At 30.8% G+C, this 17,882-nt stretch overlaps 1 protein-coding gene across 4 annotated transcripts in view; it reads right to left on the bottom strand.

The window, feature by feature from the left end:
- The window catches only part of LOC132755005 (FMRFamide receptor-like), a 38,287-nt gene that overhangs the window by 10,183 nt on the left and 10,222 nt on the right, over positions 1-17,882 (bottom strand). For 3 of the 4 annotated variants that reach the window (XM_060745785.1, XM_060745782.1, XM_060745784.1), the window contains exon 2: positions 16,966-17,045. The gene's annotated coding sequence lies outside the window, so the exon portion shown is untranslated. Of the gene's footprint in view, positions 1-977; positions 1,137-16,965; positions 17,046-17,882 lie in introns of those variants that run through there. The other variant, XM_060745783.1, reaches the window with a different exon arrangement.

Raw genomic sequence — 17,882 nt, forward strand, 5'->3', positions numbered from 1 at the left:
TACATGACTCGCATCTTAACAACAGAAGGAGTAACATCTTCCGCATCGGAATTCTATATATAGATAATACTTATATAATATAGGTTACTATAACACTTTTTTGGTTATATATGCTGTCTGTAATGAATCCCGATAAACAAGATGAAAAAACTAGTTAAGCTATCGGAGATTGTACGTTTACCTTCAAATTACTTATGGAAATGTCCTGCGTAATAGATATTTATATTATCTGTGATTATAATATAAGTTTTCAAAATAATTGTTTAGGTATGTGCGTTTTATCAAACATTTGTCAATATTTTTAAGCAAATTGTTTGTTTTATTCCAAGATTATTTATCGGTTTGTGAATATAATACGCTATACAAAAAAAATACATTCTGATAATATAAATATCACAGAAAATATTCGAATGTGACGTTAAACATTGGCTGTCCATCTGCATCAAAACTATTTACTTTGACTTTGTTTAATCTGCAACAGTTTAACGGTACAAATTCTTTAATATCAAAATAATACTCTGTTTAAAATTTTGCTATCTAGCGGTTCTTTAAGAATATAACATACAATCTATTTCAAATCTGTGAAGTCATTTTATGATTTCCAACGTACAATATTGAAATAAAAATTTTCATGATTATTCTGCATAAACATGCTTTGTTTATATCTTTAAAATAAACAAATATTTCCGTTCAATATTGGCTAAAAGTCTACTTAATAATATAATAATTCTAGTATTGAGATGACCAGGACATGAACGTTACGCTGTGGAGAACTATCGGATATTGCTTACTTAAGGCCATAATCATAATGAAAGCTGCCATATTTCATAAATTCATCAACATATTTTACTGAAGACTTAATCTAGTGAGAAAAATATTTCCTTTCTCTGCTAATAAATTGCAAGAAACATAAATCAATATCAGAATTTTTATAAAATTGTATTTGAAAATGATATGACACTAGAGAAAATACTTGCCACCATGTTATAAATGCATCAATGTTCTCAAGTTGTTTACACACATTTATATAATCTTTACTAAGTTTCCAGCTTCTCTAAAGTTAAATCTATATGGATTTCTTATGTTAACAACTCCATTCTATCACATTTTATTTAATTTCTCATATGCACTTTAAATTCTCGTTGTTTCTGAACTATGAATAATTTTATAGGCTGTGTTATCAAACATTCACGTATATCTTTATAGATAGTTTTACATGCTATCAGTTTGTAATCAGATAAATTGACAGCATTAATCCCAGATTTTAAACATTGGCACTAGATATCACAAACAGATTATAAAGTAAATTTACCCTGTTTACTCATGCAAGTTTGTAAATACATTACCGCAAGCTTTATTGGATGCATGTTCGCGCATTTGATAACTTACATATGGTTTTGTTTTGATAAAAGTATTTAACACATTTACAGTCCGCTTATAAAATCTCTTGATTAAACTTTGAAAATATGTATCTTGTTTATAACTACAAAACTATGCACTTTTTGTATAACGACAAAATACATAATAATATTGTTATAATACAAATGAAATGCTCTACATATATAAAAAGGAGATAATCATTTAAGTACATTTTGAATTGCTGTGCAAGTAATGCTGTTAATATCATCCTTATCACGACAGCTGCAGCATTTATTACAGCAAAATATGTGCAGGAACTATTGTATAAGTTTACATTTTTGTCACGTGATGCTACTTGTCAATAGCCTAAGAGATAAAATGATAACAAAGCAATAATAAATCATAAATTGTTCCTGTTAGACACGATTATACCGACGCCTTAACGTGATCTCCCATACACATTTGTGTTATATGATTTTAAAACCGTATTTTGATATCATTTTTCATGAATATTTGAAATAGTTATTACGTTACTATATATTTTGGACACTTTAACATATTTTAATCAGCTGAGTGATCTTATTTTTTATAAAGAGTTCCATTTAACTTTAAAGAGTTAAATTACATCTTTAAATGGTTAAATTACAAAAGTTAATAATTACTCATAAAAATTACACATTTATGCAATATCACACTAAAAAGTAATCTAAACTTTAAAAAAAGTTAAATTTTTGAGGGTCACTCCTAAATACAGGTTCTTTAAGACGAATTATTCAGATCAGATTTGCCTGTCCAACAGGCAGGATAGCAGGGCATGCAATTGACAGGGAATTCTGGGGCGTTCCTTTTTTGTTTTGGGTCTAGCAACAACTTATATTTGGGGCAAAGGGGCACTTCAGTATTAAGCTCTACATATTTAAGAATATTATACATCCCAAACTGTGATTTTAATCGCTCAATAAAATCCCCTTGTTTTGAAGTTGATGGAGGAATTATATCACGAGGGGCGTAGCCCGGTGATAATAATGTTGCGCAACCGAAAGACAAACAGTGATTTTATCAAGCGATAAAATCACGATTTTTGGATATATTATTCCGATTCTAAACACGAATTAACAAATCAATGCTGCATAATTCTGATGATAAAAGCTAAATTTGCGCCTGATTTGTTTTCCGTACTTTGTTGCAACGGTCCGCAGTTTAATGGTTACGTTCACATGTATAATGTTAGTCACATATCTGAAATAACGAAGTCAAAGTGATTTTTGTTGCATGATAATACACACTTTCGGTTCTTCTATATTCAATAGGGAATAATGCGGATCGCGTTAGAATCGATTATAAAGGTAATAACCGAACCTAGTAGCATTTTTACAATGTCTCTGTTTTCTTCACTATAAAAAAAATTTACCAGCTATTTATCCCTTGTTAGAATGTTTTAAAAGACCCAAAAGAAATTTTTTTGTAAGAAAAAGTTTAAATTTTAGTAATTTTTTGGGTTTGTTTTGTGTTATATTAGGGAAAAGGGGTTTTAAAAGGTTTTTTTTCTACATATACAAAGGGTTTCCCCAAAAGAAATTGTAGTATCCCAAAAATTTAAAATTTATTAAAGGTATAAAGTTAAAGAACAAAATGGCGATGTTTTGGGGGTATCCTATAAAAAACCAGATGGGGCCCATGACTATGTCGTGCATAAAACCCAAAAAGAAATAGTTTTTTAAAAGTTATTGAATAAATAAAAAATTGTTTAATTTCCCAAAAAACTTACTTTTATTCTTACGTTAAATTAAACAGCTTAAAGTAAAACCCGAAAAATATAAGGGTTTTATTTAAAAAAGCCCAGTTTAAATTTAACCCCTGTTATTTCATAAAAAAATTTTAAAAACAAACCCCATTGTATCAAAAATTAATATGTTTGGGAAAGTTAGGGGTTTTTCTAACATAAACGTGACAATAATTATGTTAAAATTTGGGAACTTTTTAAAGAAAAAACAAGTTTTTTATGACAAATATCAGTTATTACACCCCGTAGTTTGGGAAAAATAAAATGGGTTTTTACGCCCCCCGAGGTGTAGCATTTCAATTTTCACAATAAGATACATATGGTATAAAATCTAGTTTATCGGTGAATAAATGCTTGTAGCAAAGAAGTAGTTGTTTAAACTAAAGACAGGCACATGATTCTTCGATTTAATTAATGATAGTACATTTACATGAAACTGTTCAAATGTCCAAATAAAAGATTAAAAACAAAAGAGTATAGTTCTTGAATCTTACGTTATGATTGTATTGAAAAATACATAATGTTCGGCAGTATGTTTGCGATTCTGTCAGTGCCACGGTAAAATTACGGGGGTATATGAGCGTAATTGTTTTAAACTAGTAACGACACTTATCTTGTACAATTTCCTTTATCTAAATTTCGAAACAGAAATGTAAAAAGAGAAGTTTCTATCATTCTTTCTTTTATTCAATGTAGACAATAATATCTTATGAGAGCATTTGAACAAAAACAACAACAGTACTAAATTTATTGTTAGAGTCATTGCATTCGATGGACCTTCCTTTTTCAGATTTAACATGTTAGTCCTAAGTATTGTTGACATGCTTAAACTAGAATACTAGTTGAATTATAATATTATATACATTTTATCGCTAAATCTCACAAACAATCCACACATTTATATTATTAATAGATAGCTATATTATATTTACTTTACTTAAATATTGTTTTAAACTTACCAAGCTAAATGATGATGAGAATTTTTATTCAAGAAAAAGAGACAAAAAATTGCATTCAGTTATAAAGTAACTTGATGATATAGAATTGAACGTTATTTAATTTGTTTTTCAGTGATAATAGTATCAGCCTATGACAGATATGGTCAACCTGTATAAATTTGAAGTAACTTGCTTAATGAAACCGTACATTTAAAGAACATGTATAACTATGTGATAAGATATGCACGAGGACTCTTTGTATTAATTTGTTAGGTTTTGCTGTACATTGTCCAAATAGAACTAGATGAACGAGATGCAACCTGAAGAAACTTTTCAATTATCTCGTTGATTAACGATAACTTTATATGACTTTAGTTCCCTTGTCGTATACATCATATACAGATGTAAAGGTATCAGATGACCTGGGTGAACAACACTTGTACGAGATTAGATGAAATCAGTTGATGTCGGATAACTGAAGCTCTTTACGCTAAAAACTATAATTAGTCATTTCAATATAGCATTAATAAATACAATACTTCTTTGTCATATTAAGTATAAATGTTTTCCTGATGAAATTGAATGAACCCGAAAATGAGAGGTCATTTATTATACTATAAGTAATGACTGACCATTCCATATATCACTCGTACAATGAAGTGCTATCTTCAAGACAATCCTGTTTTGACACTTGCCCCCTTTCTTAAGAAGTTTATTTTTAATCATCTGTATAAACACATTAATAATAATAAGGATGGATATTCAAAATACTATTAGAAAAATAAACAATTAACTGTTACAGTTTGCAAGTTATTGTAATAATAACATTTATATTGTTTTTTAGAAAGATTTAAAAAAACCAACAATTTTCCTAAAAGACCGAACAAAAATTACTTGAACTATTCCATTATATCTTTCCCAAATATCTTGAACAAGGATTTGTAGATAGATATTCTTCATGTTATGCTCTAGATGAAATCCGTAACATGAGTGTAAAATTCCGCTTTTAATGACATGAATTAAACAGATGCTGGGTTTTGTTTGTTTGAATTTACTGTTGAGCAAACAAAGTTAAACTAACTACAACAAATATACTTTTTAGAACAATTTTGAGTATTACCATTAAAAAACATAAATTAAATAAGTTCACTCAAATGACCTTTCACCTTGAACAAACAACCGTGGTTGTATGAATCATTGTAATGAAAGCATTGTTCACAGTTGACAAACGATTTGCCTTTGGTAATTTTAAATACCACGATGTATCTTATTTGCGCCAAAAAAGATTATTCATAGCATGCTTTGATGTGTAAGGTTCATCAAAGTATATATATCTTACCCACAATAAATAAGCATTTAGTTGAAAATGATACTAAAAACAATCTATCTACATTTCTACTATGATTATCTATTTGACGATATTTAACTTGCGTTTCATACAAACTGTATTAATTTTCTTTCTTATGCTCTTACTATAAATCAAGTATGTTTAAATTAAAAGATAACTTTAGTGCATGTTTCAAGTAAATGGAAACTGAATAATTAAATAAAATCAAAGAATGTATTTCAATATGTTGTGCATCTTGCCTTAAGAATCTTTGCTTGTTTACATTCAATAAACAATAGTATGTTTCTTCACAAACACGATGTTAAAATACACTGTCATTCTAATTTTATCTTAACTTATCATGAAATGCCTCGAACTTGTCACATTGATTGCCGCTCTTAAAATATTTGCAGATGTTTCCAAATTCGAAATATCACCATTTTTCTGTTTGAATGATGAATACTGCTTAAACCGGTACAAGTGGCTATCACTTTCTTCTTCCATGAACAGGGTTAATCACACGAAGACTGAAGTATTTTTATTGTTTGTGCGTTCGTAAAGAAATCCATTTTCTCTATTCAATTTGACCTGTGTCATGAATAATTGAAGCTGGATAATTTAGTCTTTAAATAATGTTCCGTTTTATAATGTTATCATTAAGATTATCTGAACCTAACACATTTTGTTTGCCGACATCCGTAGGTAGTTAGCATAATTATTGTATGTTTCTGAGATCAGAGACAGTCTTGATTATTTTCTTTTTAAAAGTGATTTGTCATTCTAAAGAAACTACTTGCCTACGGTTCTCCGGATGTCTAAACAGATACACATTTTATATAAATCTACACAAGTTCACTCACATTTTTAACCTTGATTTTACTTGTCGTAAAAATTTCAAACTCCCGTTGTTTTCTGATTTTCGTACCGGAAATGTTCCCACTTTGATATATTTATTTGCTGCGTTATCAAACTTTGGCCTTTATCTTATAAAAATTTCATACACTATCAGGTTAAAATCAGATTGATTGACAGCATTTATCTCATTTCAAACAAAATCAAGTTTATAAATATGACTCATCAGGTTTGCTAGTAAATTAATACCTTTATTAGATGCATTTTATACTATAACAAAACAATAAAGAATATTGTCTTCTTCTACTGTTAAATCAACATAGTTTATAAAACATACGCACATTAACAATATTAGAATTATCAAATTCGTAATAAATTAAGTCGAAACAATAATTATTGTCGGTCTGTTTCAAAATCGCTGACACTAATTTACACTTTCAGGTCATGTTAAGATTTTAAATTATTAATTTTTGGTGATGTGTTAAGTCACACCGACACTACAGATAATAGTTATATGCCGACTTTCAAGTTTTACTGATGGAAGAAGACCCCAAGTGCACTTTAGGCACGAGAAGGCTTTGAGTAGAACCACAAACATTTCTCTAAGCTTGCTGGAAAGCCTCCCTACTTGCGGTATTATAGTACTTAATAAATATTGTTTTCCATTTCAATAAAAATTGAATTTATCCTATAAAAACATGGGTAGAATCTGAGAAGCAAATCTTAAGTTCAATCTCAAATTATACTTTTATACGAAAATATCAATCGAAATTTGCACAATATATTTGCATCTATAAACTATTTATAAAGCTGTCATATCATTATGCAAACAGTTTAGTCAAAATAACATAATTTGTCAGAAATGGAACATAATAATTACGTATTTTTGGTTCGTGTTATATACTTTTTTTACTTAAATCAATTCACTGTCTGCAATGTTGTTACTATATTTATGTAAGTTGTAACATTGTCGTCAAAAGATACAGAAGGGACATAATATTCTTGCATATCGGACTGGATTTTCGGCTGCTTACACCGGTGCTAGAATTTTTTTAACAAAAACTGTATTTTACCTCCACTGGACAAGACATGCCGCGTGCTTAGAATTTTCGTGTTCATTTCGACTTTTTGAATACAGTTGTGAATGCATATGTTAAAATCATAACAGTGCAAATTGAAAATTTTAATTACTTTTCGGTTTTTCCTTCTGAAATACATTGTAGTTATCCTTTTGCTAGATATTCTTGTCTGGATCGGCGTCTTTGACAAGAAAAACGACTTATCAAAATAGCAATTCTATTATATATAAACAATCTTTTAGTTATCCGATTTAACATCGAATTTTTAGCTCACCTGTCACAAAGTGACAGGGTGAGCTTTTGTGATCGCTTTTCGTCCGGCGTCCGTCCGTCCGTCGTCCGTAAACTTTTACTTTAAATGACATCTCCTCATAAACCACTAGGCCAATTTCATCCAAACTTCACAGGAATGTTCCTTTGGTGGTCACCTTTAAAAATTGTTCAAAGAATTTAATTCCATGTAGAACTCTGGTTGCAATGGCAACCGAAAGAAAAAACTTTAAATATCTTCTTTTAAAAAACCCTAAGAGCTAGAGCTTAGATATTTGGCATGAAACATCTTCTAGTGAGTGTCTACCAAGGTTGTTCAAATAAAAGCCCTGGGGTCAAAATTGGCCCCGCCCCAGGGGGTCATTGATTTTCCCTATATGCATATAGTAAAAACTTAAAAAATCTTCTTTTAAAGAACCCTAAGAGCTAGAGCTAAGATATTTAGCCTGAAACATGTTCTAATGAGTGTCTACCAAGTTTGTTCAAATAAAAGCCCTGGGGTCAAAATTGGCCCCGCCCCAGGGGGTCATTGATTTTCCCTATATGCATATAGTAAAAACTTAAAAAATCTTCTTTTAAAGAACTCAAAGAGCTAGAGCTAAGATATTTAGCATCAAACATGTTCTAATGGGTGTCTACAAAGTTTGTTCAAATAAAAGCCCTGGGGTCAAAATTGGCCCCGCCCGGGGGTCATTGATTTTCCTTATGTGTGTATATAAGGTAAAACTTAAAAAATCTTCTTTTAAAGAACCCAAATAGCTAGAGTTTAGATATTAAGCATGAAACATTTTCTAGTAAGTGTCTACAAAGTTTGTTCAAATAAAAGACCTGGGGTCAAAATTGGCCCCGCCCCGGGGGTCATTGATTTTCCTTATATGTGTATAGCAATAACTTTAAATCTTCTTTGAAAAAACCCAAATAGCTAGAGTTTAGATATTAAGCATGAAACATCTTCTAGTAAGTGTCTACAAAGTTTGTCCAAATAAAAGCCCTGGGGTCAAAACTGGCCCGGCCCCAGGGGTGTCATTGTTTTTAACTATATGTGTATAGTAAAAACTTTAAAAAAAATCTTCTTTTAAAAAGCCGAATGAGCTAGAGCTTAGATGTTTAGCATGAAACATCTTCTTATGGGTGTCTACAAAGTTTGTTCAAATAAAAGCCCTGGGGTCAAAATTGGCCCCGCCCCAGGGGGTCATTGATTTTCCCTATATGCATATAGTAAAAACTTAAAAAAATCTTCTTTTAAAGAACTCAAAGAGCTAGAGCTAAGATATTTAGCATCAAACATGTTCTAATAGGTGTCTACCAAGTTTGTTCAAATAAAAGCCCTGGGGTCAATATTGGCCCCGCCCCGGGGGTCATTGATTTTCCTTATATGTGTATAGCAAAAACTTTAAATGTTCTTTGAAAAAACCCAAATAGCTAGAGTTTAGATATTAAGCATGAAATATCTTCTAGTAAGTGTCTACAAAGTTTGTTCAAATAAAAGCCCTGGGGTCAAAACTGGCCCGGCCCCAGGGGTGTCATTGTTTTTAATTCTATGTGTATAGTAAAAACTTAAAAAAATCTTCTTTTAAAAAGCCCAATGAGCTAGAGCTTAGATGTTTAGCATGAAACATCTTCTTATGGGTGTCTACCAAGTTTGTTCAAATAAAAGCCCTGGGGTCAAAATTGGCCCCGCCCCAGGGGGTCATTGATTTTCCCTATATGTATATAGTAAAAACTTAAAAAATCTTCTTTTAAAGAACTCAAAGAGCTAGAGCTAAGATATTTAGCATCAAACATGTTCTAATAGGTGTCTACCAAGTTTGTTCAAATAAAAGCCCTGGGGTCAAAATTGGCCCCGCCCCAGGGGGTCATTGATTTTCCTTATATGTGTATAGCAAAAACTTAAAAAATCTTCTTTGAAAGAACCCAAATAGCTAGAGTTTAGATATTAAGCATGAACCATCTTCTAGTGAGTGTCTACAAAGTTTGTTCAAATAAAAGACCTGGGGTCAAAATTGGCCCCGCCCCGGGGGTCATTGATTTTCCTTATATGTGTATAGCAAAAACTTTAAATCTTCTTTGAAAAAATCCAAATAGCTAGAGTTTAGATATTAAGCATGACACATCTTCTAGTAAGTGTCTACAAAGTTTGTTCAAATAAAAGCCCTAGGGTCAAAATTGACCCGGCCCCAGGGGTGTCATTGTTTTTAACTATATGTGTATAGTAAAAACTTAAAAAAATCTTCTTTTAAAAAGCCCAATGAGCTAGAGCTTAGATGTTTAGCTTGAAACATCTTCTTATGGATGTCTACCAAGTTTGTTCAAATAAAAGCCCTGGGGTCAAAATTGGCCCCGCCCCAGGGGGTCATTGATTTTCCCTATATGCATATAGCAAAAACTTAAAAATCTTCTTTTAAAGAATTCAAAGAGCTAGAGCTAAGATATTTAGCATTTAGGTGTCTACCAAGTTTGTTCAAATAAAAACCCTGGGGTCAAAATTCGCCCCGCCCGCCCGGGGGTCATTGTCATTGTATTTTAAATCTTCTTTTGAAAAAACCCTAGCTAGAGTTTAGATATTAAGCATGTGTGATAGTCAAAAAAACTTCAAAAAGGGGTCATTCTTCATATATTTTAAAAAAGCCCCCAATAGCTAGAGCTTTAAAAAAAAAATCTTCTTTTAAAAAGCCCAATTAGATGTTTTGAAACATCTTCTTAGCTATATACATGAGCGACCTCAGGGCCATCATGGCCCTCTTGTTTAATGATTAGTGTTGCCAATGAAAATTTCGTATTCAAATTGTGTTATCAATTATGAAAATCAACTGCAATTGTTAAATTATTGAACCTTTAGATGTATGGGAAAGAATGAAAGAAGATCATATAAAATGGCTATTTCATATGCAATGGCGTTTTTCCCCTAGGCAAATCCTATAAATATGAATGGCGTCCGCGCCGAAGCGCGACGCCCCTTATGGAATGAAATCAGATTTTGTGAAAGGGCAATTGCAACTTCTAGGGCGTTTTCGTCTGTCATAATAGGTGATCATTCCTATTGGTATGAGGAAAAATGAAATTTCGCGATATGTATAATTTATAGCGAACTGGAGAATTTCGCAATGCAAACATATTCAAATGAAATCAAGTTATCTGTCAATTAATCGCGCTCTTCGAGTTTTTTTTATTAGTCATGTGAGTTATTATGTATGTTACTGCTGTACTTATAAATAGAATGATGACCTTAACATTGTGAAAGTCTGAAAATCTATTTATAGAAGTAATTATAGTTTAACGAAACGGTCATTCGTGTTGCAATATGACTGGAGAATTTCGCAGAAACATATTAAAACAATTCATTGCACTCTTTATAAATCTATAGTAAAAAATTAAGTAGGCCATTTTTACGAATTGTTGTATCATAGAAATTGTCTTTTCCGTAGGTCTCTCCGGTTTTCTTTATTACGGCCATGATTGCACCGTTAATATTTAAATAGACCTAGTTCATAACTTTAATTGTCGCTTTTATTTTGTTTAACAGGTCTAGCAGTAGTATATTATAAATCATATTCGCTGTTCAAGTCTCTTTAGGTAACTGTGAAGGGTAGTATGAGTGGAATATTCATTTTCCGAATATTGTGACATTTTAACAACAGAAACTTTCGTCTGAAATTTTAACATGAGTTGTTATGGCTTTATAAATAGGAATGAAAACACTCAGGTGAGTCAGGCGAGGCTTTTAAAGTAATTCTTTAAATAGTTGATTGACCACAATAAATAAATTACCAGGCTTTGTTCATTGTGATTACTATGTTTATGTTCCATAGAAAATACCACATGAACTTGAAATTCTAACAAATAACCAATATTAATGATAATATCCAAAAATACCCTCTTTATAATATAAATAAACTTATACCATATAGGAGGGTATATTGTGGATAATATAGACCTGTATATTTTGGATATTATCGTTAATATTGATAGAATTTCATGTTCGTGTGGAAAAAAACATTCAATATACTAATCTCTAGCATGCCTACCAAAGTTCATGATGAACAAAGTCTTTTGTCTGCCCATTCATAAATTATATACAATTTTGGTGAAAACCAATTAACCATTGAAAAGTTTATAAGAATATCTGATCAACAGATGTCTACTAGTTCATCTTGCTGCATTTCTTGCTTGGACGCCCTTTGGTTTTCTTGTTTTATTCATTGAATCTGGAATGTTTATCTATTACAGATGACATACGTACATTAAATTTCATACACAGAAAGCAAAAAACTGCAAACACATAAACAATGCTTGACATTTAATGATATTGCACAGCGCTACATCATGTTTGGGAGATAAAGGTAGAAATATGATCAACAAGAAATTGGCATAGGGGAGCAACACGGTCAAATTGATAACGTTGTAAGCTCGATATGATGACAATGACAAGAGAGACATAACATGTGACAAATCTTTTACAAGATTTTGACTTTAAACGTATCCTTTAAAGTGTCCTTAAACTCTATACTTATGACACCAATGCTTAAATGTATTTGATCACCGAAAGCTGGTTAAACGAGTACTGCGTAGTTTTTCAATAACTTGATTAACCATCACAAGTATCACGATATAAAACATATTTTCATTATATTAATCAAGAGAAATGAGCTACATGTTTGTATAATGTCAAATGAATATAAATATTTTAGCATGTTTATTAGTAAATATCAATTTTCTGTTGAGAGCAATAAACAATTCGCAGTCATTGCTATTAGCGCCATGAATTTAATCGATGTCAGCTTTTGTCTAATTAGATTTACTAATTAATAAATGTTATATGGTAATAACGCTATATAATTCATTCATGATAGCATTTTAACTGCCACAATTATAATGTATAGAACAATGTTGTATGTTTATAGGTTTAATAAAAAGAAAAAAATATCCAATGCCTACTACTGTCGGATGATGAACAAATTTTCTAAACGAAACATTGCAATTCCCTATAATTTGTCTTACAAAGAGAAAAAATACAATATTTTGATATCAAGAAGATATAATTCTATTAAAAATTACTGTATGAAATAAGAATATTGCATTTTACATATATGTTTTCAATGTCCAATTCATATATTATTTGATCTTCAAATTTATCGCAAACAAAATCAAACAGATATCTTACCGTAAAATTAGCTCACCAATGTTTACAATAATGACTTACGTCTTAGGCAGCTCGTCAATTCTTGCTGTAACTGTTAATTTTAAGCTCAAGTACATAAATTTTGTTGATGACTTATCGATTTTTATTTGAATTAAGTAAACTTCAGAAACATTATACAAAAAATAAGGTTATGTGTATAGATTACCAGTAAATGTATCAATTAAATAATTTCTTTCAAAAGGCCAAACAATTATTTGTGCATGCAAACATTGTCCACTGTTGACAAATGATTGCCTTCGGTAATTTGAAATATCACGACATAGTTTATTTACGCCAAAAAAAGATTATTCATAAAATTCTCAGTCCTGGTAAGGTTCATCAGTGTATAAACATGTTCGCATACTATGTTAATGGGGGATGATAGTCCGGCCAGTGGTTAAGATGTGCTACTAGTGTCAAAAGTATTTTCAGGAACCGGACGCTAAAATGGCCTAATAACCCGATGTTTAAAGTAATCAAAATATTGATACATTCATTTTCTACAATATCGATACAGTCCTTGACTGGCATGGACAGGTAACCTAACAGTGAATGAAAAAAGCATTAAATTGCATTTCTCTATCTACCTTTAACTTTAGAAACATATCAAAGAAGTTTATGTTCAAGAAACAGTGTTGAAGTGTACGCTGAGAGAAATTAAAGTTTAAATTGAAGAGGGTGTCATACAATATTTTTTGCACATTCAAATAGTGTGAACAATATACGATACTCGGATTTTGATGCCGGTCTGCATTTATTCATTATTATGACTTTTTCTTGTCTTTTTGCTTTACGCCGATTGCACGTATCTCACAATGATTAAAAACATAGTGATATGATATAATAAAAAAGATATGATGAGTTAAAATAATATAAAAAGAGATATGAAAATGGTTCAAACATCGATATATTGACAATAAAAATAGTATCACACATTCAGCTAATATTCAATAATACAAAAGTCAAAAGGAAAGAAAACACTAACATTATGCCTTGTTCTCATATTTTCAGGGGTTCTCATATTTTCGTGGCGTCATTTCCGGTCGTGAATGACAGCTCGTGCCTTTGATTGGACGCCCCAAAAAGCAGTCAAGTTTTCGCCAACACTTATTTCTATCAATTACTACCGTTAAATAAATGTTAAATGTCAAAAAAATTTCATGTTCTCTGTCAATGTCATTTCAATTATAATTATTTATTTTCTCATTTTTATACGTTATTTTCAAATACACAGCAACAAAAAAGAACCAAAAAACGTATCTTCGCCTAAAAATTCATCACCGCGACTTATGCCTTACTTAAACCAAAGTCCCGAAATATATTGAGTGCAGTATAGAATTTGAGCGTGTGCAACGTAACAACCAAAACGAGGCTATCCAATCAAAATCCCCGAAAATATGAGACAGCTTCCGAGGACACAGACTACCGATAGTGAAAGTAGAATGATTAGGATTTATTATTGAAATACTTTATTTTCGTATTTTAAACGGTTCCTTTTTTGTTTGTCATAGTTTTAACCTACTGTTGATGTTTTTTGTCTTCCACTTACTATTAATTTAAAAACGGTGGCTTAAATTTAAAACGTTAACCCCCGAAAATACGGGTCAACGGCATACCCGCAAAGTTCACCACTTTTTCATCAAACAGAATATAATAATAATAATAATAATAATAATAATAATAATAATAATAATAATAATAATAATAATAATAATAATAATAACAGGATTGGTGCACCATTAACTGGTTTAAACTCCCCAGCAGTAATTATGCTGCTGACCGTTCCAAGGTGGCGCCCCTCTGTGTTCCTCAGATGTATGTCTATGTTGGTTCATACTGTTTGGTGACACTTTTGTGTCCCTTGTTGTTTTCTCGTCTACGGTAAGTATCTTCTCCTTTGCACCTAGTTTCTGTTTGTTTTATTTATTCCCCTCCCTTCCCCGGGTCTCATGTCCCCTTCCCCTGTGCCCTTTGACTTTATGGGTCTATTATTCAATTATTTGTTTGTTTTCTTTTGGTTCCTTGTCGGTTGCTGATTGTTTAATCTTATGTATGATTTTAGTGGTTAGCCTGCCCATGCTCTGCCTTGTGTCCTGTCCTGTTTTTGTTTGGGGACCTCCTGGGCTCCTTGCCACTGGTCGGGTGGGGTTTGCGTTCATTTAACGCCGCCTTTCCTTGTTGATCTTGTTTATCATATTTTATCAATTTCAATACATCGATGTGTGATAATATCTCATGTATAAAGCTTTCACAGATGTAGCAGACTTGATATAATTAGGAAGGCCGTTCTAAATATAAGATCCAGAATAAACAAAAGATTGGTATTATTTGGTCTACGGTGTAAAGTTGAAAATCAGATGACGAACGCCAAATGCGAGTATAAACATCTGACGATAAAATGAAATAATTTAATAAATAGGAAGGCGCCTAATCATTCATTATCGTAAACATCGTAATAGATTTTCAAAAAAACAACCTTCTGTGAAAAGGTCATCCAGTGGAGAAAATAGTTTAGAAAGAATACTAAACAATACGATTGTTGTATTATGTACATTGTTTCATAAAACACCATCCTAATCAAGCTATTTACTGTTGTCACATTGTGTTTAATACATAATTCAGATGGAACATTATACTTTATGTCGATATTTCAATAATAAACAGTCATATTTCAATAATAAATGAATTTCAACAGAATTTATTACGTTTAATTGATAGTTGACATAAGTCATTAATGCACGGTAATTGGAGCTTTTATATTAGTTTGTAAGTCATGCCTTTGTTACCTTACATTATACCATTAAAAAATGGCTGTGATTATTTGTAAATCTAACACTTCCTTATTTAACCGACATCTGCTGCATCAATTAGCAAGAAATAAGAGAAATAATGGACTGGTTTTCCTACTTCCTTGTTCCTCTGTTTAATATAAAGGTTTTATATATTAAACAATACCGTTCAATTGAATGCGAAATAAAAAAAAAGTTCTCCTATGTAAGGACTGTGATTTAGTATGTACGAATTCGCTTAACTGTTTGCGTTAGACTTAGCAGCCTCTACATATGTCTGTTTGAATTACACATCCACACTATCTTCATACCGCTATGATTTATTTATCTTATTAGTGAAATTCAATAAATACAATCATCCGGCACCAATGATTTATTTGAGAGCTTCCTCAAAGCAACTATAATATTGTTCATTAGATTGGAGATATTTTCTAAATCAATGGTAAACATATTGTTGCTTTAACAAACAAAATATCTTTTCCTATTTTTCAATACCCTTATGTACATTTTCGTATTATGAATGCAAAAGTACATTTTATAAATGTATGAATATCATAAAACAGTAAAATAGAACATTAAATGTCGTACAACACTGTATATTAGATGTTACACTCAGTTTGTTTGAGCAAAATCAATGTTTCACTCTGACCGTTTAATGCCACTTGTTCTAATTGTTAATACTATATAATATTATACAACTCAAAAAAACAAAAACAAAAACAAACAAACAAAACAAGTAAAATACTCGTGGATCCCCAAGAATGTATATATATTTTTTTCACAATGTGTAAAGAATAAAATAGAATATAAAATATACTTAAATATTCACCAGCTCTTCAATATTAACAGAAGATAAGCCAAATTTGACAAGCATGTTTTAAAAGCCCTTTTCTATACATGGTGATGTAATTGTTGGACACGCATGGTATATTTTACGTTACTTAAATAACGGGATAAATTTAATAAAGAACATATTTTAATTGTTTAAAACATCACGTTTCGCTTTTTTATTTTGTTGGATGAAAACCAAAATAATGTTTCCGTAAGAACATATCAATACAAACAGGTTTTATTACAGATTAAATCATGAGCATACATTGCAGATAATTTCCAACTGCTTTCTTGCATCGTGCTCTATAAAGATGTAGATATATATTACAGAACATCAATCAATATCAATTGGGATTGATTTACTAATGTGTTAGTATACAGAACATGTATTAACTGCTGATAAGATATGCAGGTCGTTAGCACTTGTGTGATTTTGTAATATTCTGTGATATATTTCAACACTTAATTAAGAGGTTCCTCTTACACAATCAAAGAATCAGTTTATAATAAACAATTTTATAAGAAGTGTATTAATTTATGACAAGCGATGACACTGACCTCAATCCTTCATATGACTTTTTTCTGTCCTCCTTTAACGTATGTAATGATCTTTAATTGCAAGTTCACTGTTGACATATCTGCAAAAATAAAAGTGAAAGAAAAGGATGATAATTATCAGTAACACCATATTTAAAGGAACTGAGGTTCAAAAGTATAAAAACATAATATTTGATTTTCAGACATAGTTCAGCTGGAGCATTTAAAACAGAATGATATGCTTGAGATTATTAGGAAATATACTCAGAAATAAATTGAAAAAAAAAACCCGTATTTTGTGCTATTTTAGCTCGATTTGAGTGGATGCGTTGCAACGCTTTTCAATTTTGACTCATTTTTCACAGTAAGATTAATTATTTTGGAAAAACGGAGTAAATGAATGATCTCAAGTTTTGCATACATTTAATTAGTTTCGACCTACATAAAAAGGAACAGTAATTTCAAAAAATTATTTCTAGTCCCGTCATGTCAGAAAAACTCAGTGAAGTCCCTTCAAAAACAAAAAGGTAAATGAGTGCCAGCTAACTCTAGTGATTATATAGGAATATCAGACAAGCGACGAATTACTTGCATACTTTTAAGACTCATTACGGTCACTTCTAATAAATAAGAAGTGGTTTGTACATAGTTGGTTTACAAATAAACAACATCTATATATTGCCCGGTCGTATTGGTATGAACAGTCGATCTAAATCGAAAAGGGAAACATTTTAATAAAAATTTTATATGAATTTTTGAAACAACTGAACATTCTTACTAACTTACAAACATACAAATAGTCATTTCTTTCTTAAGACGTTGTAAAATGTTGCACATATACATATATAAGATATATATTGCAATTTAATTGTCTAGCAACAGAATCAATTTACCGTGTTTAAATACAAAAAATTCTAAATAACATCCTTAACAAACGA

The sequence above is a fragment of the Ruditapes philippinarum genome, unplaced genomic scaffold (genome assembly GCF_026571515.1).
Source record: "Ruditapes philippinarum isolate M1 unplaced genomic scaffold, ASM2657151v2 ctg2346_1_1_1_1, whole genome shotgun sequence".
Lineage (NCBI taxonomy): Eukaryota > Metazoa > Mollusca > Bivalvia > Venerida > Veneridae > Ruditapes > Ruditapes philippinarum.